The sequence below is a fragment of the Ursus americanus genome, chromosome 33 (genome assembly GCF_024610735.1).
Source record: "Ursus americanus isolate L20-20 chromosome 33, mUrsAme1.1.p, whole genome shotgun sequence".
Taxonomy (NCBI): domain Eukaryota; kingdom Metazoa; phylum Chordata; class Mammalia; order Carnivora; family Ursidae; genus Ursus; species Ursus americanus.
The window spans coordinates 24612684-24639714 of record NC_142159.1 but is presented as its reverse complement, the minus strand read 5'-3'; the positions used below and the strand labels follow the sequence as shown (position 1 = coordinate 24639714).

Below are 27031 nucleotides of genomic sequence, written 5' to 3'. Positions count from 1 at the left end.
GAAGGGGAGGGGAAGGTGTATTATTTTAAAATATTTAACATAAAAGGTTTACCTAGATTCAAAATCTATGTGCATTAGCAAGAAAATTATGATTACACTGATCAATGAAGGAAAGGAAAGAGTGCCAAATTTAAAAAATCATACTTTGGAAACATAATTTTAAAAGATCAAATTACCAAATTCTGGCTAAGGACACGAAAGATGTTTCCAACAATGAGAGAAAATGCAATATTCTTCTGTCGTTTGCTACCTCCTCTATGAACAAATTCTTACATGAATGGTGACCTTCCAGAATTTGAAAAGATGTTCATCAAAAAGTCTTTATCAGAAATTGAATGTAGTCATTTTATGCCTAGAATACGATACAATAAAAATGTATGGTTCATAAAAGATGCTCAAATTTTCCCTTACAAATTTGGAAGACACTTTATTGGATATTTTAGATAAATTCAATGTTTATTATCTTCCCTCATTGTTATTTCCTATCTTATACTAGAGAATACACAATGAATTTTTCACAGTCCCATATAAGCACCCCCAAAATATTTCCAGTTTACCCAGTATGCTATACAAATATCATCTTCTATGTATGTGAAAGAGTGGGAAGCATGAATTCCAGGTAATCTGAACAGTGCAAACGGGTTCCACAGTTGACTGTTTTATATTCCCTGTACTTGTTGGCACCAAAAGACTGATTACATTAACATTCAGAATAAGAATAACCATAAAAGGAGCGGAAGGGTCACTGCCCAGTAAGACAGTCTACATTTTTAAATAAGCATTCTTACATATAATTATCTAGCTGCCACCATTCATCAGCAATGATAGCAGCACTGCTAACTTTTTCTCGGCACTAAAGACTCTCCATGACCAAGAAGGGTACCCAAGATGCCAAGAGCAGTCAAGTGATATATGACACATACAGCAAGAAGCTGAAAAGCACAACAGTCAAATCTGCGGGTGCAAGAGCCACATGGACACTTTCCATTTCAGAACCTGAAAATGAAGAAACTATAAGTGGAAAGAAGGAAACTATGAAAGGAGGCATGGTACAGCACAGACCTATAGAGTGTCACCTGAAGTTCCTACTGCAAGTGTCAGCAGTAACCTCTCTAGCTCTTCAGATATACCATACGTGGCTTCAGGCCCCAATGTTTAACCCTATTGTACCATCACAGTTTTTAAAGAATTCCTTTGCAAAATAAAAATAGCTTAAGAATATACCAGTGCCCTTCTATTAGGTGTTCACAAAAAAAATCTTAAATACCATTAGCTCAGGGTCAAATTCTTTTTTTTTTTTTTTAAAGATTTTATTTATTTATTCAACAGAGATAGAGACAGCCAGCGAGAGAGGGAACACAAGCAGGGGGAGTGGGAGAGGAAGAAGCAGGCTCACAGCAGAGGAGCCTGATGTGGGGCTCGATCCCACAACGCCGGGATCACGCCCTGAGCCGAAGGCAGATGCTTAACCGCTGTGCCACCCAGGCGCCCCTCAGGGTCAAATTCTAATTCTGTCTACAAAACAAAGCAAACAACAACACCACCTTGAATATGTGTACTCAGCAGTACACAGAGTAAACTCATATGGAAGACAAAACAATCTTTCATTTTCACCCTCCTCTTGATAAGAACAGATACACATTCAAGAATAAGTCCCTATTATAATATAGGAGCTTAATTTATTTATTACAACAAACTTTAAAGGATGATACAATAGGCCCACATCGCCTATAATATATCCCAGTCCTGCTCAGCTTCTATCATATTCTCTAATAAAAAAAATTATTTACCTCTTGGACCAGGTCCACCTGGGAATGAAAAGAGAAAGCCATCAAGTCCACATTAGGGATTTCCAATATAAGTACGGCACCTATGTAAAGCAAGTGTCTGTCAAGATCTTGGAAAGAAGGTCATTACTGAGAAACCCATTAATTTGCAACAAAGGGCTCCAAGAGATAAGTGCCAAAATGAGAAAAACTAAGTATCATGTTCCTTTAAAGAATGGAGTACGAAAGCTTAGTAATGCTGTCAATAGTTTATGTTAAAACATACACACATTAAATCTACAGCATTACAATTTAAAATGCAAATTTTATTAAATATTATGTGCAAAACTGCAGGTTTTTCCATAGGCCTCATCCTCATCTTGACATTTATAAATTATTAATGAGCCCTGTATTGATGACTAGACTAAAAGAGAAACTTTTGATTTATAGACCTGAACATTATCATCAGAAGGAATGCAACCAGAAGGGGGGAAGAAAAGAAAAGCTATGTCTTCAGAACTTTTCCAACTAAGTTTTTCTTTTAAATATGAAAAAGCAAGTGAAAGGATCATACCTAGAAACAGTAACTGTGATAACACTGAGCAGGACTGGGGGAGGCAGAGACTCCATTTCTTCCAGAAGCAAGTACATCTATCTGTTAACAAGACTTGTACTGACCATGTGTTGGCAGGCATAATCAATACCACATAGGTATTTTTTTCTAAGCTTTCATCTCATATACTCTTAAAAAAAAAAAAAAAAGACAGTAGAGCAATTGCCAGATTAAATAAGGTCTGTATCCCAACTGTTCAAAGTCAAGTTCGCTTGACACATTTCCTCAATTTTGTTGTCAACAAAAAATTAAACCTACAAGCAAAATACTCATTCCATACTCCACAACCACAAAAATATCAGAAGCTCAGTTTATTGCCCAATGTAAACGTATAGTAAAGAGCTCTAGTCTCTAGTGACCTTTAAGAACACCTGGAAAGTGCAAGCAAGCAATATTCAACACGAGAGAACATAAATCTCAAAAGCAACTGACAAACGCAACCTAGAAGACAGAACTGTAAACGGAGCAGAGGGTTACAGCAGCATTCTCCAAAGAAATCCTTTCTTCCACTTCAGAAAACAGAGGAATTTCTTCTCAAATCCTTTCAATGGAAAAACTGCCACTTCTGATTAATGTCAATTTGATCAAATCTATGAGGCCTGAGGGAAATGCACAAGATCCCTTTCTTTACTCTCCTCCCTGCTTCATCTTGCAACTTGCAAATTGACTAACAATATGACTAACTACCTAGAGACATATGTGCCATTTTCAGCAACTGGTAATTTACAGTTTTGTTTGTTTTTAACCAGCTGGACGTGATGTATGTTGCCTGTTCCCTATAGGTCTGTCTCTTTTGGTATTTTTCTAAACAAATGACATGATATGAACAAAGTAGGAAGCATTTTTAGACTATTACAGAATTTTAGAACTACGTCAAAAAGGCAGCTAATAGTAAAAGATGGCTCTTCTCACCAATGGAAAACCCACAGAAGTCCCCAATAGTAGAGAAGAAATTTTTAAGCACCTTGAGAGTCTCATTACCACATCCACACTAAGCCAATCCTACCCTCTACCAGGATCAGAAAACAGCAGGGTACATGTTTGTTGGTGATACCATTAACCTTTCTGATAAATTTTGGCTTGGTAATCAACCAGATGGACTCAAAGATAAACTGAAGATGACTTGAGGGCTTCTACCTCTAGTTCTCATAATCCAAAAGGCAGATGATGCATGTAATTGAATGGAGAAGAGATTTTAATTCTGATAAGTGTCAAGCTTCAGCAGCCTTTTACATAGCCATCCAGACTGACGTATCTACTGGACAGCTAAAATTCAGTCTCAGCTCCACCAAATGCTCAGAAGAAAGACCAAGGCAAGGAAGCACATGGGCATGGGGGTCTTCAACATATAAGAAATACTAAAATACAAAGAATCCAAAGGTATTTAATGTGCACTAAATGAGGTGGCCCAGAAAGAACATTAAATGGAGAGTATGGGGCTAAACATAGACACCAGAAGCATTTTCCAAACCAAAGTCCTAAAGAAAAAAAAAATCTGGACACCCTTATAGGCAGTCCAAAACCAACAACCATCACAATAAAACCCTCTGTCTAAAGTACCATTGCTGATACTCATAAAATCTGCATCATATATTGTCATATTAAAGGATCAAAGAAGCCTGTAGATAAGAAAAATGTTCAACAAATTAGTTCTCAACAGAACCAAACACCCAAAGGATATTGCCCGGTGTAATTCATCTCCAAAAAATGATCAATGCCAACTCTTGTTCTTCCTTAGAACAGTATGTGAGTTGCAGACAAAAGTAACTGAAATTCTTCAACTTAACTGCATTTAACTAATCCTTAAAAGGTCTTGTTGGGAATCTGATGCCCCAATTACTTGCCACATCAACTCATGCCTTAACCACCGCTCAGATTATAGAAAAGTACTCCAGACTATTCAACTGGTCATTTTCTCCTCATATTAGAGACCAACATCACTACAGAACAACCATATAAAGAATGATTCACTTCACAAAACATTCTTAGAAGGCAAGCTGAAGGACTAAATAAAACCAAGTTAAGTACTTTCTACCAAAGAAGGACAGAAGGACAGATGGACAAAAGGACAGAAGGAAGGGGGGGGGCGAAAGAAAAGAATCTGTCAGCAACAAGGGAAAGGAATCAACTCCCTCAAGTGGGATATTAAATTAAAATGTTAACAAACAGAAGGAGGATATCAGGATCTCAAAAAGAAGAGTCTCTCAACGCTTAAAACCACTGTATGGTGCCAAGGCAGTGGGCATATCTCTGGCCTTAGTGTGCCCTCATCACAACTCAGGCTCCAAGCCAGGCAAAAGGAGAGGACCTCCCTTGTGGTCACCAGAGATGACTCATCAATCAAGTGATGAGCACCATATCACAGGATGGAAGTAACAGCAAGCAGGTGGGTGTTACTGGCCACAGTCGTGAACAACATGAACTTAGAGGGAAATATTTGGGAAAATACTATCAATCTTTTTCTCCATTCCCAGTGTCCTCCTTTATCTTAGACCTCAATTCTTACACTCTTTCTCTATAAACATAAATGACACCTACTTTTTGTCTCACTTTTGAAGATTCTCATTCAAGAACTTTTGAGGAACGTGTTAAAAGTATGTCACAAATACACCAGTTATAAAATAAATAACTCATGGGATATAATGTACAGCATAGTGACTACAGCTAATAATACTGTACTGTATATTTGAAAGTTGCTGAGAGTAAATCTTAAAAGTTCTCAACAGAAGGTGCCTGGGTGGCTCAGTCAGTTAAGCGTATGACTCTTCATTTTGGCTCAGGTCATGACCTTGGGGTCGTGGGATCGAGGCCCACGTCGGGCTCTGCACTCAGCACAGAGTCTGCTTGAGATTCTCTCTCTCCCTCTGCCTCTACACTGCTCTCTAAAAATGAATAAATAAAATCTTCACAAAAAAAGTGCTTAACTGTGAGGTGATAGATGTTAATTAGACTTAGTGTGGTGACCATTTTGCAGTATATACAAATATCGAATTATATCCTATAATGATATATAATTCACATATTATATATATCATACAATACTATAACACGTGATGTTATATGTCAATTATATATCGATTTTTTAAAAAGAACTTATGAGAAGAGACTATGGGTCTAATTTCCTCCTTCAAGAAACCGTCTTTCCAGGGGCGCCTGGGTGGCTCAGTAGTTAAGTGTCTGCCTTCAGCTCAGGGAGTGATCCCGGGGTTCTGGGATCCAGCCCCGCATCAGGCTTCTCTGCTGGGAGCCTGCTTCTTCCTCTCCCACTCCCCCTGCTTGTGTTCCCTCTCTCACTGGCTGTCTCTCTCAAATAAATAAATAAAATCTGAAAGAAAGAAAAGAAAAGAAAAGAAAAGAAAAGAAAAGAAAAGAAAAGAAAAGAAAAGAAAAGAAAGAAGCTGTTTCTCCAGTCCTCACTATATAACCTTGTTCTCCCCCAACTGCCCAATAAAAGCCCTCTATATGTATCCCCCACACTTGGGACTTACTCTTTCACTTTGTTCATATTGTCTCTACTGCTAACTCAATAAACATTTGTTGAATAACTGTGTATCATTCAAGTTCAATCCAAGCCCTGAGAATTCCTTAGTGCCTCCAAACGATGCCATGCCATTCTTGCCCCTCTTTAATTAATTCCTTTTGCAATCACAGTCTGTATTTTACAGCTAAGCATTTTAACATATATTACTATTGTAAAATACCTTATTATTTAGTAACTCATGTGTTTCATATATTGTCTCCTCTCATCCTTCCCTGTAAGGGTCTACAAATAGAAACATGCCCTGGTCCTTGGTCATTGCTAGCTTTAAACCATGGGCAAGTCAACTGCTCCGTCTAAACTTCGGTTTCTCCATCTATAAAATAAAGTATAACACATTGCAGCGGAGTTGTTGTGAGAATTAAGAAAAATAACCAATGTAAAGTACTAGTCTGCACAATGCAGCCGATATAAGATGCTCAACATGTGTCAGTTAACACTGGTGATACTAACAAACAGACCATGTCCCACATATCCCTAGAATCCCATAGCACAGAGGAGCTCAATACAGGTTTTGCAGAAGACAGTATGTTAGAATACTTCTAGCTGATCCTGGGAGTATTGTTTCAGTTTGTACTGCTAAAAAGGAAGAATTGTCAGTTCTCACAGAAGCTTGTACTGACTCCCCAAACCCCTATAAAGGGCTCTCTCAGCCCTCTGGGAACCTCTTTTCCCCACACCAACCTACTCCAGCTGTATAAATATGATCTTCTGTTTCTGTCTGGATTCCTAAGAGCAGAAATTATACCATGTTTAACTTTGAAAGCAATCAAATATTTGATGAATGAACAAAAACCATTTATTAATTAGGCTTCATTTTTCATTATCCACTAATATGCTTTCCTCTTACAATCAAAGAGCACAGATTATTAAGGCAGAATAATGAGGTTCTCATAAATGTTTTTCTTAGATACATGAAAACAGGCTACCTCTGGGTTTTTTGTTTTAAAACTTAAAACTTAAATTGCAACTCTCCATGTCACATACTTACAGTGCCTTTATATTCCGCCGCACTTTTTTTTTTTTTAAGATTTTATTTACTTATTTATTTGAAAGAGAAAGAGAGTGAGCAAGAGCACAAGCAGGGGAGGGGGGGAGAGGCAGAGGGAGAGGGAGAAGCAGACTCCCTGCTGAGCAGGGAGCCCGACATGAAGCTCGATCCCAGAACCCTGGGATCATGACCTAAGCAAAAGCAGATGCTTAACCGACTGAGCCACCCAGGTGCCCCTATATTCCCCTTTTCATTCCAACTTTCTCTAAAAGAAAATAAGTAAAAGCACAAATCCACAAAATTATAACACGGCTGTACATGAGAGAATGCCCTCAGATATTCTTTATTACACAGCCATGTGCATCACTTATGAGATTTAACATAGGGTTGTGCTGTCAATATGGTAGCCAGGAGCCACATATGGCTATTACAATTAATCAAAACCAAATAAAGTTAAAAATCCAGTTCCTCAGTTTACACTAGCCACATTTCAAGTAATCACCAGTCATAAGTGTCCAGTAGCTACTATATTGGACAGAGTAGATACAGAATATTTCCAAAAGCACAGTAAGTACTATTATACAGCACTGATCCAGATTGAATGTATATAAATAAAAATATGAAGAATCCTATTTCATCAACAACCTACTCTCTTTTAATCAACTCTAATAGCTCCAAGTATAAGAATATGCATAGGGGCGCCTGGGTGGCACAGCGGTTAAGCGTCTGCCTTCGGCTCAGGGCGTGATCCCGGTGTTCTGGGATCGAGCCCCACGTCAGGCTCCTCCACTATGAGCCTGCTTCTTCCTCTCCCACTCCCCCTGCTTGTGTTCCCTCTCTCGCTGGCTGTCTCTATCTCTGTCAAATAAATAAATAAAATCTTTAAAAAAAAAAAAAAAAGAATATGCATAAACATGAATCCAGTGGCTTTATCCTTGACTCTCGCAAAGACAACAGATCACAATTCTTAGAAAAGATAAAGAAAGTCCCATAGCAATCTAAGGCTTTATTCCACTATTCTTCCAGCAATTTACACAACTTGACCTGAGGAAAAAAGAGCAAGAAAGCATTTTTCTCCACTACACCCTTTCTCCAACAGAGTCACATCTGCCTGCCAGGTTTCAAACTCACAGGATCCATTATCCTACAGCGTCAGCAATCCTTTATAAAGTCCCCTTTCCACAGTGATCTCCTTGGACTCACTCAATGTATTATGCCATCACTCTAAAATCAGGGCCTAAAGTCTCTTGGCAGACAGGCTATATGTAATGACAGTCTGGATAAAATCATAAGTCTATCTGCTATTGGAGGATTTTTCCAATCCTATGCAATTGCTGTGTGGGTATGTGGGAGGCTGCACATTTTTCTTCATAATAAAAACAAAATCCCAATTCCTGCAAAGTTGGTAAGTTACCTCTGCATTTATAACACAACATGACAGGCAGAGCTCTGTTTTTCTACAAAACTAGAGCTTTTAGGAGCATATGTTTTCATTCACTTATTTCTCAGTAATGATTGAAATATCTCAAAGCATTCCCTGAGCACTTGGCTAGTTTTATCTGCCACTTGTGTTGATTATCACAGGCTGCTTATACACAGGAAGAGAAGCAGAAGAGGGGAGGAACTCATGACTCTGGGCAGGGATAGTTTAACAAAATTCCTCTCTAAAACTTGAACCATAAACATCTTTCCATAATTCAATACTGTGGTACCAGCTTTAAAACGATAACCAAGGGGAGATGGGTTTTCTGAGTGATGTGTGGGGAGGGGAATGTTATAACGTGAGTATGTGGGAAGGGATTTAATGTTTTGGAAGAATGGCAGTCACATGACACCAACACGCTTTTCACAGAGACTTGGGGGAAAGTAGGGAAGGCCAGATGAACTTGTTCAGTAACCATTCTAACTTTTTGCTTATTTCATTATAAGAACAAAGGGGGGAGGGGAAACGTAAGTATTTGTATGAGTTGCATTTCTCTGGAGCACTTTCTTTTACTCTGCAAGTCTCAAGCACCCATGATTTCTGAGGAGATCTCTCAGCTATCAGCCTTGAAAGGAGGACAAGATGTGTGCAACTATTCCATTTCACTGAAAAAGCAGCTTCTGAATCTGAGAAAGCAAGCAAAAGTAGGGTGGTAGTCTATAAAGAAAATTCTCCCTTGGGAATTCTTGCTTGAATGCGAAGTATTCCATAGAAAATGTTTCCAGGGGTGCCTGGGTGGCTCAGTCGGTTAAGCATCTGCCTTCAGCTCAGGTCATGATCCCGGGGTCCTGGGATCGGGTCCCACATCGGGCTCCCTGCTTGGTGGGGAGTCTGCTTCTCCCTCTCCCTTTGCCCCTCCCCCTGCTTGTGTGGGTGCTCTCTCTCTCAAATAAATAAATGACACTTTAAGAAGAAAGAAAGAAAAGAAAAAGAAAAAGATTTCCGGAAGGACTTTGATAACAGGAAGGAGCAATTCAAAAACAAGGACATAAAGTCAGGTGGATTGGGGATAAAGAGGGAAAGTAAGAAGGATGATAGAAAAGTCTGTAAAAAATAATCTTAGTTCTTGAGGCATCGTGAGAATCAGAATCGAAGGCTTTGAGGTAAAAAAGGAAAGAGAGTCTGTGAATTACAACATTTCTGCTTAAATGGGTCCTTGAGAGAAAAGAAAGCACTTAGCCAGGATTTAAATTTAAAAAAAAAGAAAAGAAAGAAAGAAAGAAAGGAAAGCATTATACCACCTTAGTTCCCCACTGGGGTGTGAAAAACTTCACTAATTTAGAAGTGAGAGAACACCATTTCATTGTTCCCATCTAGCTCAGACTGGGAACTACAAATACTATAACATAGAAAAAAAAGGACAGAGGTAAATAAAAGAATAAGAGAAAACTGCTTCCCACTAATATGGGTCAGTTCTGCCGGAATACATTACCATATGTATTCTACAGATTTTAAGTACAAGTCAAAATTTTCAGTGGCTCAACCAGCTAAATGGAGGGAGGGCAAGGGAGGGCGGGGAAAAGAAAGTATGTAAAAGCATGTAAAATAAAGAGAATGGGGGGCACCTAGGTGGCTCAGTCAGTTAAGCATCTGCCTTAAGCATCTGCCTTCAGCTTAAGTCATGATCTCAGGGTCCTGGGATCAAGCCCCACATTGAGGCCCCGCATTGCATGGGGCTCCTTGCTCAGCAGGGAGCCTGCTTCTCCCTCTCCCTCTGCTGTTCCCTCTGTGCGCACGCGTGTGTGTGTGTGTGTGTGTGTGTGTGCGCGCGCGCGCGCGCGCACAGGCGCTCCCTCCCTCTCTTCAAATAAATAAAATCATTTAAAAGAGAGAGAAAGAGAATAGAAATTTGAAAATTCATCATAAAATAACCATAAGCACCAAGAGATAAAAATGCTAAGAATAGGGAAGGAAGGTCCTTATTAACAAATTTCCTGAGCTTTTAAAACCGTGTGTCCTTTCTAACTTCCAAAAAAGCTAACAGAAACAATCCAGAAAGAAAAATAAATGGTGGGTGGGGAAGGATGTACCAAGAAAAGATGTGAAACCAACAATAAACTATATTCCCACAATGGTCTAAGCACTTCCAAACCAAACGAGATATGAACTGCATATAAAAGATCACTGTTCACATACTAAATTCTTTACAGTAATCGGGGAGTCTTTTTAAAATATTTTGTCAGTGCTTTGAGGCATCTTGAGTAACCATTCTACCTTTTTTGCTTATTTCATTATAAGAACAAAGGGGGGAGGGGAAACGTAAGTATTTGTATGAGTTGCATTTCTCTGGAGCACTTTCTTTTACTCTGCAAGTCCCAAGCACCCATGATTTCTGAGGGGATCTCTCAGCTATCAGTCTTGAAAGGAGGCAGCCACATCTCACCATCTTAAAAGGTAAGATAGCTGGTTCTTTTAGTTTAGCTCAGCTTTAATTTCTATAGCAAATATTTGATTTAGAACATCTAACAGTGCGACAAAGTACAAATATTTGCTTAGATTAATCATTCTCTATATATTATTCTACTTCCCCTTTAAATATGAAATGTGAAAGGAAACCTAAAAGTTATTAATGCCTAAATTTGGCTGAAGTTTAAAATGTACTATTAAACAACATCTGAGATTGGTTAGCACTTCAAGTTCTGCATCACAAGCCTTTTACTAAATCAAGAAGACAAAATGGAATCTATCTCTACTACAGATCAGAACAGAAAAAATTACCTGAAATAGATGTTCATATAAACACCACCAACTTTCACAGATCTCAGTAAAAAATAAATAGAGTTCGCACTTGGAATTTTAAGGGTAGCCTTATGGAAGCAGGTCAGGAGTGGGAGGAGAAACTGAAACTGATTATTTTATATCCTAATATTTGTACTGAGAGATGTGGACAAATACAGTAACTCAAGGTGGTTCTAGGTCTGAGAAGTAGGGCCGTTCAGTACAATAAACTCCATACCAAAAGTATTTTTGTACACTCTACTCTTATTCAGCACAATCATGCAAAGCTCCAATGAGACTGAAAGCTTATTTTGATCACAAGTCTCGTTTACTCTGAATCCTCGCCTACTTTGGCTAAGTGACAAAGCTTTTGCCTTCCTCATGCCCAGGCTGTCCTTTGTGCTGCAGCTCTGTCATATCATGAGATTAAGTCTGTTTATTCATGTGTGAAATGGGGACTTGTTCCTTTCCTTATACTACAGGCTGTCTATAACAAAGTCAGGCTCTATAGTCTTCATAATTTCATGACTAATAACTGCAAGTAAATTACATCTCACTTCCTTTACAACATTTATGGAATATGATACAATATTCTTCACATTTCAACATAACCTTGCATACTTCTTAAACTACATAACTAGGTTCTGAGGCACTATTAAAGTTTTATGTAGTTTTTTGGGGACTTCTTGTTGTTGAGGTCAAACTTTCCTATCATGTGCATTTCTGTTGTACCGACCTTGGTAATCTGTCCTATTGAGTATGAGCCACCACAAACTTTCTCAAAATGACTGTGACCATATCTTGTCTTATATTTCCTGGTTTCTTTGAGATCACAATGTTTACTATGTATTGACAATAAGCCTTCCCATGTACAGATGATAAAAATTAATATTATCTACAAAACAAAGATAGCAACATAGTGACTAATATCTCTATATCCAGGAATGTGAAGCCTATAATGATTACTTAAGAAAAATGCTGGTGCTAGTAACAGAAGCTAAAGTAAAAATTATGAAGGCAAGTAATGATGTACATTTCACAGGTACTCCAGCCTCAATCAGGTTTTTTTAACCAAGCCTTTATTAGAAATGACAAGTAATTCTTTCACACGCCTTAATTCAATCCAAAGAATCTAAGTCTCAGATCACAGATTCAGGATGCCTGGGTGGCACAGTGGGTTAAGCGTCCGACTCCTGATTTCGACTCAAGTCATGATCTCAGGGTTGTAAGATCAAGCCCCACGCCGAACTCAGCTTGGAGTTTGCTTGAGATTCTCTCTCTCTCTCTCTCTCTCAAATAAAATAAAATAAAATAAAATAGAAAGAGCACAGGTTCAAAAGTGGGAGATAAAACTACACGATGCTATGGTTTGGTAGAATGAGTGCTGGAGAAGCCCAAAGACACCAATTAGAAATCAGGCTCTAGTATTTACCAACTCTGTGCCTCACTTTCTTCACCTTAAAAAGGCGGGGGGGAGGGACGGGGGGGTGGCACCAGTCAGTTAAGTGTGGGACTCTTGATTTTGGCTCCGGTCATGATCTCAGGGTTGTGAGATCAAGCCCCACATCGGGTTCCACACCAGACATGGAGCCTGCTTAGATTCTCTCTCTCTCCCCACACCAAAAAAAAAAGAAGAATGGGACTCTAAAGCTCTATCAGAATGATTCATCAAACTTCTACTGAATAACTTTGTAAGCCAAATGTAACAAATGTTACAAACTATCAATATTTTAGGTGTCAAATATCTGCAGGAATGGAACACCAAAGCTTGCACATCCAAGTAGAAAGATGATGGGGCATCCCCTCACTGCTCCACAGCCACTTTTCAGGCATTCCACAACTCAACACCACACATATGTACCTCCCTGCCCCCTTGTTTTTCCCTTTTATCCCATTTCTCCCTCTAGACTTGTTCTTCACTTTTCCCCTCATTCTCTGCTTTAGAGTGGAACCAAAGGGCACTACTTACATCTAATGATACAACCTAAGGACTAGAGAAATTAAATTGCTGAACTCTCCTAAAAAGAAAATAGGAGAGTCTCCTAAAGAGAGAAGGAGACCTTTCCACAAACCTTTGGTGACACTCAGAAACTTGACAATCTGTCTGCTGTAGATCACCTAGGGGGAAACCATCCTCCAGAATTACTGGTGTTGCTTTTGAAAAGAAAACTGGTAAAGGTTTAAAATTAAAAACATTCATTTATTGCAGAAAATAAAAAATTGCATCTACCTCTTTTGTTTAAAAAAATATATCACAACTCCAACTCCAAGGGGCTATTAACCCTAATATTAATTTCAAAAAAATTAAAATCAAACAAGTTTACTCCATAAACCCTCTTTCAAAGCTAAGGTTAACAATGCTATTTAACAGGTTTAAAATGCTAGGTTTTCAGTGTTTTACAGTTGACTTTAAAGGATCTTAGCAATAGAAGATACTAAATAAAATTTCCATTAGAGTCAGTCATGCTAAAAGAGGACTTAAATTTTTCATGGTTCAAAGAGTGCCAAAAGCCTTCATTTTAAAGCATACTTCAGTGATCAAATACGTTTTCAATGCATCAATCTACCAAATAATACATTAGGCATATTAAAACTTCATCCTCTTTTAAGTATAGACAAGTCTGCTAGAAAACCTAACATCGTTAAGCCAGTGTCATTAAATAAGGAATCGTTTCTCATTAAAAAAATATCTGGGGGGAGAAAAAAAATCCTGGGCATAAGCAAAAAGCCTTTCCTCTTTTTCACAAGATGGAATTAATACTAAAACACACAAGCTTATGAAATCATGTCAAATAGGTATATTAGCACTATGTGTCAAACTCAGCAAACACACACACACACACACACACACACACACACACACACACAAAAGAACCCCCCAACATATTTCAACTAGACATTTAAAAACAAACAAGAATGGTAAGTTAAGCAATAATCAAATTCAAAAGCAGTTGGCTAAATAATCACTGCGGCTCCTACAGAAGACAAGATCAAGCACAAGCTTAGGCCCTCCAGTCCCACCCCCCGTAATGACAAGATCCATAATCAGCACCATTCTGGCTCCTGCAAGGGCAGTGAACACGGAAGACAAGTGGGTCACCTTCAGAAGCTAACTACCAAAAGTGGATTAGAAACTCCTTTACTAGTCCAGATATTTAGAGCTAACCTTCTGAGTTCCAATACATAATTCAGATGCCTCCAATTTAAGCAGTTTTCAAGTAAAGGCCTTTTCTAAACCTCTTCGCGTTCCAACTGATAAAGAACTACAAATTTACTTACTAGCTTCTGAGCAAATTTTTACCTATTGTTTCTATTGCTCTGAAAACCAGAATAAATTTTCCATCTTTTTTTTTTTAATGAGTACTACAGAAGTTGAAGGATATGGAAGTTAATTATAAGAGTACCTGAATACTACATGTAAGTATGTAAGATATTATTTTAATCTTAGAAGAGAAGATGTAAGAAGAGGAAAAGGGGTAAAATCTGTATGATCAAGCCAGATTGCCTACTAACGCTTAAAAAAAAAAAAAAGTTTCTTTTTCTACATGCTCCTATTTGGCACAATTTGTATGAATTAATGTAGTAATTTGTAATTTGTTCTCAGTTAAATTCATCAACCAAGAACCTGGAAATGGTTTATTTACCAAGGAATATTAATTTAAACAAGTAAAATTAATCCTAGCACTGTCACTAAACCAAGCTTTTGCTTCCTTGGGTTTTAGTATTAGATGCTGAAATCAATATTTTTTTTAAAGCAGAAACTGAACTCTCCCTGGCACCTTTATTTTAAAATTCAACCCCCAGTAGACCAAACTGAGGTTCTCCTGAGAAACTGAAAAACTGAAATGAGATTAAATGTTTTCATTTTTAAAGCACATTATTGAAAAAAGTCCAGTGAAAAGATCTTACCTCTTAAAACAATTCTAATACACCCCTTACACAAAGACGAAATATAGATTTACAGATATGACCCAAACCAACCTACCAAGGATCTTCTCTAAGGTCAAGGCATCTACTGAAATCAACCACAAAGTATAAGCTTTCTCTCGCTCCCCCTCCACCTCTACATATTCGATCACATTTGGTCTATAGAAATCTCTCTCCCAGGGGCCCACTGTCGCCATTTCTTTCTCATCCATCCCAACAAGTCTGGAGGCTGTGATGTAGAAGAGAGAGCATTATTCATGGAAATCAAATTAGGTATTGAGGGGCAGGGAGTAGAGCAACTTGACCTCTCAGCTATTTTCTCCTCTATTAAATGGGAATTAAGGTCCTACCTTAAGAGATTGTGCTAAGGATGAAGTTTAGAGTATTTTAATGTTACAAAAAGGAAAGATCATATTATCAGACTTATAAACTACGGACTTTATCTCTCTTTTCATAGTTCATCACAGAACTGCCACATATGACTATTAAAAACAGATCCTACAATTAATGAACTGTAACAACGTACTTGATGAATAAAGGTAACTCGGTTAGTTGAAAAGTAAAAACTTCAGACAAATTCTTCCATTTTTCCCCCTCTACTAAATACCAACAGACTTTTTCACTCATCAACTGGGTTGTCTTGGCACGGTGTGATCACAATCTCATTCCCTTTATAATACCATTGGCACTGAATTAAGTTAAACAATATTGTTTTGCTGGTTCAGGGGTTCCAAAAAAGAGAAAACATCATTGCAAGTTCCTTTGATCTCTATTATCATCTAGGGTAATATAATACTAAACTCTGTGTGTGTGTGTGTGTGTGTGTGTGTGTGTGTGTGTGTGTGTGTGTAAAATTAATCACTTGTTAGTCCAAGCACTGTCCTGTTAAACTAATAACATACATTAATCTACAAGGATAAGATTCTTTAAAAGAGTTTCATCGGCAAGAAATCTAATAATTAACTGGTAGCTAGTAAATGTAATTGCCAGCTTAAACCCAATTCAAGAAAGCTACCTCAATATTTATGATACTGTGTACCCGGATCAGCCTTTAGGGAGGAGATGCCACTAACTCCATGTGTCACTAAAACCCTACATTTTAAGCTTGGATTTTAAGAGGGCTGATTTGACCCTCCCTGAGAAGAACTTGTTTAAGTACACATTACATTTCCTGATTCAAAAGTCTACCCACTACACTTAGAAAGGTTTTCTAAAAAGTATTTTCTATTTGCTAAGTACACAGCAATTAAAATATTTTTAGCTCAAAGTTTCCATAGCAAATATCTGTACTTCCTTACTTTGAAAGCTAAAATCATATTTCCAAATATTAAACAACAAACTACTAACTAATGGTAGTAGGGAATCCATAATTTAAAAGTTATTAAAGACAATTAAATAATGAACACTGACTTCTTTTCATTGGTGCTCTTTAGAATTTTTTTCAATGTTCAAAAATGTAACTGCTTTCAAGGTGCCAGATGAACTAAATGATCTAAGATTGCTCCAGTCTCCCTCCAGCACTCCAGGTGGTATAGTTTTTACACCAAGTTAAAATTTTGAAAAGCAAAATCCTACTAGGTGAAGAAAATCACAAAGTAAAAACCCCACAACTATGTGTTACGGTATAGTGGAAAACATCAGAAGTTCCATTTGGACATGTTAAGTTCCACTTTCCAAGTGGAAATGTGAAGTAGGCAGCTGAGTAGGTCTGGACTAGGGATAAAATTTTTAGTTATATTCATTTATATCATTTTTTTAAGATTTTATTTATTTGCCAGAGAGAGAGAGAGAGAGAGAGAGAGAGAGAACGTGCGCGCACACAAGCAAAGGGAAGCAGCAGGCCCAGGGAGAAGCAGGCAGAGGGAGAAGCAGACTTCCTGTTGAGCAGGGAGCCTTATGTGGGACTCGATCCCAGGACCCTGAGATCATGACCTGAGCCAAAGGCAGACACTTAATCAACTAAGCCACCAGGTGTCCAAATTTAGATCATTTTAAAAGCCCTAAGTCCTAGGCTGCAGTGTAGAAATTCAAAAAATTATTTATCAGATATCTATTACAATAGTGCCAGTTACTGTTTTACACACTGGAGATACATCAATGAACTACACAGTTGAAAATCTCTGCCCTTCGGGACTTTACATTCTAGTGGAAGGAACAAGACAATAAGCAATAAAAGTAAATGTATTAATATTATGTGACAAGACAACACTCTAGGGAAATAACAGAGCAGGGTAAGGGGAATTGCGAGCAGAGACCAAGGGTCAATATAGGCCTTCCTGAGACGTTAGAGTGAGGCCACACAGAAATCTGGGACAATATACTCCAGGCACAGGAAAACAGGCAATGCAAAGGACTTAGTAACTGTCACCAGAGCAGTCTCCCTGGCATGATGGGTGATGGACCTGAGAGAGGAGAAGAGAACTGGAGACGTTAAGTACAGAAAATTCTTGAGATGTTTTGCTGCAAAGAGGAGCAGAGAAATAAGCAAAAGCTGGCAGGGGAAGCGGGGCCAAGAAAGGGGGATTGGGGTCTTTTGTTTTAAGAGAGGAGAAAAGCAGCACAGGACTATGTTGTTGGGAATGCTCCAGTAGAGCCTGAAACATGAATGACATGAGAGGGCAGAGGGTGGCATCTTGGGAGTGGTGGGATGAGCTGGAACTAGCCTGGCCCTTGGAGAGTTTGAGAACAGCTGCTCTGTCTCCACACCACCAGGAAGGCAGAGTCTATGCTGCAAGGTAGGTCAATGTAAGGTGGGCATCTGCAAAAGTTCTCTTCTGACAGCACTGATTTTTCTCACTGAAGCAGGAAGCCCAGCATGAAGAGGAGAGGAAGTATAAAAGGAGAAAGTATGAGTCATCTAGGAACCTGGGTGAATGAACTAGGAAAATGAAGTATGATTGCCCAGCAGCCTAAGGGCCCACTTAAATTTTATGAACCATCTGGGAATCAACACCAAGAAATTTCCCTAATCTGAAACATAAGGGCTGGCTGCCTTTCTATTAACAAATGAAAAATTCTTTAACACAAACTGCTTAAAATGGCAAATGTCTAACATATTTTGAGTGCACCAAATGTAAAACAATGCTGTAGGAAAGTTGCAGTTTCTCCAAAATGCTGAAAGAGACTACAGAACCCATTTTCACATCATATTCATAACTGCTTTATCATACTTTAAAGGAGTCATCAGTCACCAAAGGATTTAATAGCCTTGGGCTGAAGCTAACTTCCCTGTCAGACCACTGTAAACAAAAGCTGAGTTTGAATACCTTCAGTCAATTCTATACTGTAATAGTAAAGCATATAGTTAACTTATATTCTTACTCATAGGAACACAAATTTACACATAAAAGATTATCTAAGAGTATTCAATTAATCACCAGGAAACTGCCATATAAAAATCTACTTCTCATTATACTGTGGTGATGGTTGCACAACTCTGAATACACTAAAATCTATTGATTTGTACACTTTTTCAATGGGCGAATTGTCTGTTATGGGAATTTTATCTCAATAAAGTTTTTAAAAATGTGTTCCAAGTTTTAAATCTCAATGGAATCATTTTCATCATCAGGAAATAAAAAATTGATTTTCTTTTTTAGTTTCTCTGTTAAAATTTAATGGGAATTGGAGCAAATACAGTATGTTCTGACAGCTCATAAATATTAACTTTGTAGGGATCCAGAATTCTTTCAGAATGAAGGGCAGTTTGAGTTGGGTTTGTGGGTTGGGTTGTTTTGTTTTTTCCTTTTTAACTACTGAGAGTTTGTAGCTTCTAACACTGCTGTTTTATCTCTTTGATCAAGACATACTCAATTTACCTTAACTAAAATGAACACAAGCAATCTTTCGACTGGATAGCTCCAAAAACACCTACATTCTAGACACTCATCAGCAAGACTAAATGCAAACCAATACCTGGAACAAAATAAAGGAATAAAATGTCCTAAGGACTATGTCAAGTACTCTCACATTTCTTAGAGTTATGATACTTCACAGAAATTTTATACGTCAAATCTAACCAGGAGGCTGAAGAATTCATAAATTCTATTTTTCTCCCTGAGACATGAAAGATAAATTCAACAATTTCACCACGGATGTTTCAGGTCCCATATCAAAATGTAAAAAGTGGGAGTTATCTCACTCTACTTTGAAAAACAAAGACTAAAAATAAAGGTTATGCTCTAAGGCAAAGGATTAGAAGACTGAACTGCCAATATTAAAGTGGTCATGGAAGGTACAATGGATAGAGAAGTGAGAAAAAAATAGCAACTAAGAAGCTTAGCCACATCCAAAATGGAAACTGAATGCAGGTAACTCAATTAACTTCTCTAGACTTGGCTCTCCCTTTTTTGTAAACTGAGAAGCCAGCATCTGCTCTGTCTCCTTCATAAGGTAGCTGTGAGGACCACGCTAGAGGTCAGGGAAGGCTGTTGTGTAGGTGTAAAGCCTTCTGCAAACAGAAGCATAATCCCCACTTCACTCCAGAAAAGCTCAGTCCCTGTGATAAGCTAGTGATCACCTTTTACTCTGCATGTATGAAACGTACTCTGTATTAGTCGGCTCAGGGTGCTATAACAGAATACCACAGACTGATTGGCTTTAGCAGCAGAAATTTATTTCCCACAGTTCTGAGAGCCAGGGAGTCCAAAATCAAGGTTCCATCCTATTCCATTCCCTGCCTTCTCACTGTGTCCTCACATGGGGGTGGGGGAGGGACAGTGAAAGCTCTGCTCTCTTTCTCCTCTTCTCATCACAGGGTGCCATCCTCGTGACTTCACCGGAACCTAATAATCTTCCAAAGGCCTTACCTCCAAACACCAAAACACTGGGGGTTAGAGCTTCAATATAAGAACTTTGGGAGAATACAGTTCAGTCCGTAGCACTCTCCTATATAATTTTTCTAATGACTCATCAGGCAGAAATTAAACCTTTGTATAAAAAATGAACAGGGGGCAGGGAAGATTTAAAGGCTAGCTTCCTTTTAAAACGGCTTAATTAAGGGAGCTTACTGAGATTCATACAATATAAAATAAAATTTACAATAGCTGAGGGAAGTGAGATGAAAATAGGGCTAAGATTTATTCAGCATTGCCCTGTACAACGTACTGCCCTAAGAGTTTTCACTTTACCCTTACAGCAGCCACACAGAGGAGGAATGATTTCTAGAAGAGGTGAAAGAGGTGTGTGTCCTCAAGTCACACAGCAAGTCTCACAGGTAATACAGGCTAGAGAGCCTGTACTCTAAGTACACCTCCTACATTGCTTCCCTTTTCCCTGAGACAAAGGCAAATCGAAGGGGGTCGTGCAGAGGAGATGAAAAAGATAAAAGCATGTATGAGGTGTTCAGGTTCACTTTATATCTTCCTCAGATGTGCCCAAAATTTTATAAGCAAATAGCTCAAAGGACACTTGATCGGTCACAGGATTCTAAATCTGTAAGTTAAAAACAAACCACATTGCTCAGGGGGGTCACTTCTTTCCTGTACTAAAAGCTGAGAAAATGTTCTCCTCTTGGTCCTCATAAAGACAGTGTGCTATGGTGAAGAGCCTCATAAACCCCTGGATGAACTAACTAGTCAGGACAGGGATGGGATTCAGGAGTCCCATAAACTATCCATAACTGTGTACTGTGGATATGTAGCCAAATGTTCACGAACTCTGCTCTGGGGGGCAAGGAGGGAGAGGAATCATTTAACATGTTTTAAAAAACAAAACAAAACAAAAAAAAGATGGGGCACTTGGGTGGCTCAGTCAGTTAAGTGGCCGGCTCTTGATTCTGCTCAGGTCAGGATCTCAGGGTCCTAAGATGGAGCCTCCCCACTCTTCCCCCACCACTCCACTCAGCAGGGAGTCTGCCTGAGGACTCTCCCTCCCCCACCACCCCCTCTCTCATTCAAATAAATCTTAAAAAAGAGAGAGAGAGAGAGAGAAACATTCCACTACTGAATATTTCCCCTTATCTATTTAATGTGAGCGTTGTGCTCCGTGGAAAGAGCACAGCCTATGAAATAAGAGATTGCCTAGGTAGACGATCAAAGAATTGGGGGAAGAGAAAAGGGGAGGGAGGATGAAAACAAAACAAAGAATATATACACATGCAAAAACTCTTTCGGCCTAAGTTTCCTAATTATTAAAATACCCACACACAAAAGACAAAAGAATGAAATATCCAAAACCAAAGCTAGAAAATAATCGTTCAAAAGGTTCAAACTAGCTATGTTTTTCTAAAAATTTTACTCAGGGCGCCTGGGTAACGCAGTCCTTAGGCGGCTGCCTTCGGCTCAGGGCGTGTCCCGGCGTTCCGGGATCGAGCCCCACATCAGGCTCCTCCGCTGGGAGCCTGCTTCTTCCTCTCCCACTCGCCCTGCTTGTGTTCCCTCTCTCGCTGGCTGTCTCTATCTGTCAAATAAATACATAAAAAATCTTTTAAAAAAATAAAATAAAAGTTTTACTCAATTAACAAATAAATGTGCGTGCCTTTATTACCACCCCTCACATATTTAAAATTCCTAGATGAATTCAAACTATTCTCCTGCTTTATATTTAATTTATGCATTACTAAGCAAATAAACAATAATATGTATGGCTCCCCCCAAAAAAATTAAGATTTAGTAATTTTTGTCATTTCAAAAGAACATTTATTAAATCTCTGTAGGAGAAAAAACCTGTGTATTGGGGAGTAGATCTGAGTATTGAAGGCGTTTTGTTGTTGTTGTGTTTGTTGGTAATACCGAAAAATACACAAAGTTTTCTATATAATGTTATATATGTGTAAAACATCAATTCAATATATTTAACGCTTTAAAAACATTTAAAAAGATAAAAGCATTAAAACAAAAACATTTTTTAAAGAGAGCCGTTCTCCAATCTCATTCCTAAAAGACCACATTAAAAAAAAAAAAAAAAGCTGGTTATTTATCTGCTTCTGTATGTAAGCACTCTGGTTGTTTGTGCAACACATAAGCTGGCCCAAATAAGAAATCCTGAAAGCAAGGCAAAAGGAAGTAAGTAATTTCAACCGGCATTTACCACAGGCATACAAGTGAAGTCACTACTGCTACTGAGGTTCAAAACCAGCAGAGGCTTGAATATACCACTGTTTCCAACCAGCTATTTTTAAATTATTAGTAGATAATCTGGTGAGCTCGCAGTAAATACAGCTGTGAACACAGCAGTACACACCATCTGGAGGCTTTTGACTTAAGCAATCTTTCAAATGCACAGTATATTCACTCTATTTTGTTCCTTTGAAGCTCAACAGTCACATATAAACTGACCCTTTTTTAAAACCACAACTACAAAAGCTCATTCACTTTATGGAAAACAAGACAGGAGAAATAGACCTAATTGTTCACCTTTAGAACCAAATGATTACTTCAAATCTTTGCTGGCATAAATACTTTAATTCTGTAAAGAATTTCCCATACTTAACCTATCATATTCTTAAAAGCTCTTCACATGTAACTTCTAACTAATCCTCTGAAATCAAAATGTTTTCTGCTTTCTAAAGTGAGTCACATCCATTACCCCATTTTATTCCAAAACCTGAATACAACTGTCATATTAATCATCATAAAATCCTATCTACAGAATGCCATTACCATTAACCTCTTAAAGCATTGACTAGTTACTGCTATTAACCTGCAGCCTCTTCCAGCACCTTCTGGCACTTCCTTCTCTCACCGTCGAACTCAACATTTTCTCAGCAACCATAAACTAGCTTCTACTCGTTACCGGCCTTCCTCCTCCTCCCTTCTGGGCTGTACTGCTTGCACCAAACTCTCAGGGGCTCCACTGACTCCTGAGGAAAGAATAGGTACTTTTTCAGGTTGTTCTTCTGTTTCCTCCTCTTGCTAGCATACTGGCTTTTCTTTTCCAATAACTATACGTACATGCATTGCCTCAGCACTAAGCTCCTTCTACATGAGATTCAGTGCCCTCTGGTTAGCATAAACACATCTCAGAGCCAGGTGGGCCACAGCTGTGGGGGAAAAGGCCAGAGGAGGCCCTTTTAAAAAAGGTCACCTCTTGTAGGATGAGAGTTGGTCAAATTAAGAATAGGAGGTCAGGGGCGCCTGGGTGGCTCAGTCATTAAGCCTCTGCCTTCAGCTCAGGGCGTGATCCCGGCGTTCTGGGATCGTGCCCTGCATCAGGCTCCTCCGCTGGGAGGCTGCTCCTTCCTCTCCCACTCCCCTTGCTTGTGCTCCCTCTCTCACTGGCTGTCTCTCTCTCTCTCTGTCAAATAAATAAATAAAATCTTTAAAAAAAAAAAAAAAGGAGGTCAGAGTTTGGCTTGGACTTCTGGCCTCCTCGAGGACTCGCTAGCTGCAAGGCCTCGGTCAAACTGCTTAAGGGCTCTAAATCTCAGCATCCTTATGTATACCCAAGGGGTATTTAAACCTGCAAGGATTAAATAATGCATGCAAAGACGGAAAAATACTAAGGAAATGAAGTTATGCATAATCCCATCATCTAAAGATTAGCACTATTAACGTTTGGTCTATTTCTTTCTAACCTTTCTCCTTAGCCTCTATGAGTACATGCAGGTATAGTTTGGAGTCACAATGTATTAGCAGTTTGGCTTCTATGTTTTTTTTTTTTTCTACTGGACTTTACATTAGGACTTTTTATATCATGATGATTCTTTTTTTTTTTTTTTTTTTTTAGATTTTTTATTTATTTATTTGACAGAGAGACAGCCCGGCGAGAGAGGGAACACAAGCAGGGGGAGTGGGAGAGGAAGAAGCAGGCTGCCAGAGAACAGGGAGCCCGATATGGAGCTCGATTCCAGGACCCTGGGATCACGCCCTGAGCCAAAGGCAGACACTTAATGACTGAGCCACCCAGGCAACCCATATCATGATGATTCTTAATGGATGCATTATATCGCCTTATATAGATGGGTATGAGTCAACATTCCCCTTCTACTACTGTTTGGCACTTGAACTGACAAATCACAATGTTTAATTTCTTTACTGTTCCATTTTCCTTTTTTTTCTTTCTTTTGCCTTCTCTATTCCACCTGTGACCTAATACATCATCTAGTTGTGTGAGACACATTTTATCACTGAAGAAAAGAATGGTGGCTTTAAAGAGTGATGTTAAACTTTCCACATTAAGCTTCTAAAAACCACGCGCATGCCCAGAAGGTCTATCTTTGCACAGATCATCAGGCTCCCTTTAATTTGTATTGTCTTCCTCCATTGGAATGTAAGTGCTTTAAGGACAGGGACTTCATCCTTTACTGTATCTTTAGCAATTAAAACAGTACCTAGAGCAGAATTAGGGCTCACTATATTAAATATTAGCTGTTAATATATCCCAGGCACATTCCTAAGAATTTTGCACACCCCCTGAGGTAGACTGATCATTTTCCTCATGGTTAAAAAGAAGCTAAGCAACATATTATAGGTCTCACAGTGAGTATGCACTGAAGCTAGTCAGAACTCTGGCAGCATAGCTATTAACCACCACGCTGTACTTCATAAATTGATTAATTATACTAACAGAGCTCCATATATAGCATTAAATACTGAGTACGATTATGCTGACTTTTCTAATTAAATGTCAACATTATTGGTTTTTTTTTCATTACAAATATATATCAACTATATAAAGGATTAGACAGATTTCGCAGGGCAACTCTATGACCTTAATCACAATTAATATTCAGATTCAAAAAATATGGTCTCAAAAAAACAAAAACAAAACTTACAAATGAACTTTTGAAATAACTTGTTTAAATCGAGGATACTTAGTTCCCTCTATTTTTCCTTACATTCAGCAGTCGCTGTTGCCAATCTAAATGTTTTGATTCCTTTTAATTAGAGAAAATATTTTCTAGATAGGCTACACTGAAATTATCATATTTTCTGGAAAATGATGCACTTTCTTTCCTCATTCCAGGTTATTTTGAGAAGGATCCATTTCTCAAGAGTTAAAAAATACTTCAACCTACGCCAACCTCCCTTCCCCTATCCCAGCATTCCCAACAGCACATCTCCTTGTTCTTTTATCAGTAAGTGGGGCTTTGAAAAAGGCTCTCTATATAAACAGATTTCAGTCAATTTTGTTTGTGGCTTTTACTCTTTTTTAAGAAATGTAGAGGACAGTCTTAGAAGCCTCTGGCGGCGACTATCTCAAGACAGAGGCAGATAATGGGAGACCAGACTACAGAGAAAAATGTGTCATTCACACTGCGATCTATTTTACAACCCATTTAAAAGCCTAGCTTTGTCACAATCCTATACTCAAATACTCAAAGCTACTCAATCTGAAATACCTACCAATAACTTGGAACCAAAAACCCATTTTAAAATTTAAAGGTGGCCACACACGTCCCTGAACAGACATTTCTAAACCCTTCCATTAATCATCCAGTCCTTGGCCAAACTGCTGTTAGTCAAGGGTTCTCTCTCAGTCCATTTGGTTACAGTGTAACCAGAGTAAGAGACAGGGAGAAACAGTTTAGCTATATTCTCTGCATTGAGCTTAACATTTACTTGTTTTACAAACTAATCCTAGAATAGCAAACAAAAACAAGGTTTGTTTGGGGTTTTTTAATACTGGCTTCCTATGTCACTATAAAATGGATGGTTCCACTGGCTACTCAGACTACACAATAGCAAGCAAAACCCTCTGACCTTGGAAAAGCATAGTAGATTTAATACCTACCAATAAATTACATGGTTTACCAATTTCCTCAAAACCAAAAATAAATTTCTAACAAGTAAACTATTTCATGAGTAAACAAAAGCTTGTCTTGTTCTATCATTTGTTTAAAAGCAAGCGTAGTGGCAGTGGGAGAGGGATTAAGAAGCACAGCCAGACAAGTCCATAAAACCTCCAGGGTAAGATAAAGCCACCCTGCAGGGGCAGCCAATGCATTCTCACCTAACAGCTGTACACAGTTGCACTAATTAAAATGAAAAGCTAGTCTGCATAACACACAGGCAATTCACTGAACCTTACTGACAGGGTGACGGGGTTCACCATCCCACTCTTCACCTCCCCCACAGGCAATGTAAACAATAAATTGGCACAAAGCTGAAGATACCTGAATTTGGAATATATATACATTCAAACATTTCAGAAATAATCACAACCATGCGGACTGAAACATATCCTATAGGAACACTGGCTATGAAAAACCATACACACACACAAAGGAAGTGGTACAGCTACATTACGTCAGCTCTCGCCTCAATTCATAAATGCAAAACCACAAAAACAAGACAAAAATGTAAATGGCCTTTTTCTGGAACCCTTCTTACAGTGAATGAATGTAGGTTAAGTCTTTAAATAAGTCACTGAACAGTACATTGATGAATCGCTTTCAACAGCCAGGGGAAGGAAAAGTGTAACCTTAGTCAATTCTATCACGCAACCAGATCAAATAACATTTCAAGCGCCGCCTGCCAAGCGCCAGGGCCTGCCAGAGTACAATGAGCACTCAAGTGCTCTGGACTGAAAACCACCTTTCACTGGTCTCAGAGATCTTTATAAAATAGTTTAAACACTACTAAATTACAGAGTTGGAAAAAACAAATACAAGCTCTAGCTGCTCCCACAGTATTGTGAAGTTGCTGTTAAGCCTCTAAAATGTCTGCCTTGTGTTATTTTACTAGGCAATGTAAATATTCAGAAAGGCAAGTGCCCTTAAAGCTCAAATCTAACACATGCATAAAAATGTAGAGTTGGTCGTGCATCTGGAAATAATTGCCCACAGATCAACGGGCTTACAGGGGATATTGTTCCCATCTGTAAGATTTCAAATCATGTCTACTTTACATGTGGAGTTCCTAGCCAAAAAGGAGGAAGAGAAGAAGGAAAAGAAGGAGAAGAAAAGGAGGAAGAAAACCTCAATACATTAAATTTGGCATAGAATTTTAAGGACTTTATCAACTCAGTTCTCAACTTTTACTCTGTGTCTCAATCTTAAAGCACACAGACACAATTTCAAAGGGAAAAATTAATCTCTGTTGACCCCCGTGTT

At 38.5% G+C, this 27031-nt stretch overlaps 1 protein-coding gene across 4 annotated transcripts in view; it reads right to left on the bottom strand.

Moving 5' to 3' along the window:
• Positions 1-27031, bottom strand: part of RERE (arginine-glutamic acid dipeptide repeats) — a 409563-nt gene that overhangs the window by 270982 nt on the left and 111550 nt on the right. Inside the window, exon 1 of one of the 4 annotated variants that reach the window (XM_087858423.1) lies at positions 21274-21859. The exons of the other annotated variants lie outside the window; for them this stretch is intronic. The gene's annotated coding sequence lies outside the window, so the exon portion shown is untranslated. Of the gene's footprint in view, positions 1-21273; positions 21860-27031 lie in introns of those variants that run through there. 4 annotated transcript variants of the gene reach the window in all.